Raw genomic sequence first — 900 nt, forward strand, 5'->3', positions numbered from 1 at the left:
CCTTCGCCGCCGCCCCCTGGGTCGGGATTACGGCGGCGGCGGCTCCGACTCCGCCTTCTCCTGCTGCCTCCTCCACTGCGCGCTCAGGTGAGCGGCCGGCGGAGCTGCGCAGGGGAGCCGGCGCCGTTTCCTCAGCGCATCCGGCGGCGGCAGCGGCGGCTCCTCCCTGTTCTCCTCCTCCTCCTCCCGGAGCTAGGCCAGACCAGGCCAGGCCGAAAGAGAAGGGAGGGACGCGGCTCTCGGTCCCTGCCGCCGCTGCTACTGAGGGAACAGAGCAGCCCCGCCGCCACTGCTGCCGCTTTCAGTGCGGGAGGACGAAGAAAACACTAGGGGCGCTTCAGCGAGCCTATGCGGAGAAGCTCTCGCCTTCATTCATTGCCGGCAGTGTCTGACCCTGCCCCCCCCCCCCCCCCCCCCCCACACACACTTTCACAGCGACAGCCGGAGGGCAATCGGCTCAACTCCTCCCCCCTCCTCTTGTTGCTCCGTCTTCTCATTTCATTCGCACGTTACGGAGTGCCTGCAGGGAAGAAGCTTCGGGGTAGGAATGAACGCGATCCGCGTCTGCATACGTCTGGCAATCCCACGCCGTGTGCCTGTGGAAACCACAGCGAGTCTCACGTGAGCGAGTGACTATTGATTCCAACAAGGAAATGCTTCAAAGAATGGTATATTGTGCTTTTTTCATGATGGGAGTTTTAAAAACAGAAATCAGTGCCGTCTAGAAAACAGCGTCACGTTTGACAGACGCACGCACGCGTACCTGTCTCACCAGGGATACACGCTGAAAGAACCCCTGGCCACTCGGGGCTTCCTGCTCACACAGACTGCAACAGTGACACGTGACTACAGCACGCATACATTTCCTACATGACATATTTCTTTTCTCCAGCCCTTTGC

This window comes from Gekko japonicus, unplaced genomic scaffold (genome assembly GCF_001447785.1).
Source record: "Gekko japonicus isolate JY-2015 unplaced genomic scaffold, Gekko_japonicus_V1.1 scaffold153, whole genome shotgun sequence".
Taxonomy (NCBI): Eukaryota; Metazoa; Chordata; class Lepidosauria; order Squamata; family Gekkonidae; genus Gekko; species Gekko japonicus.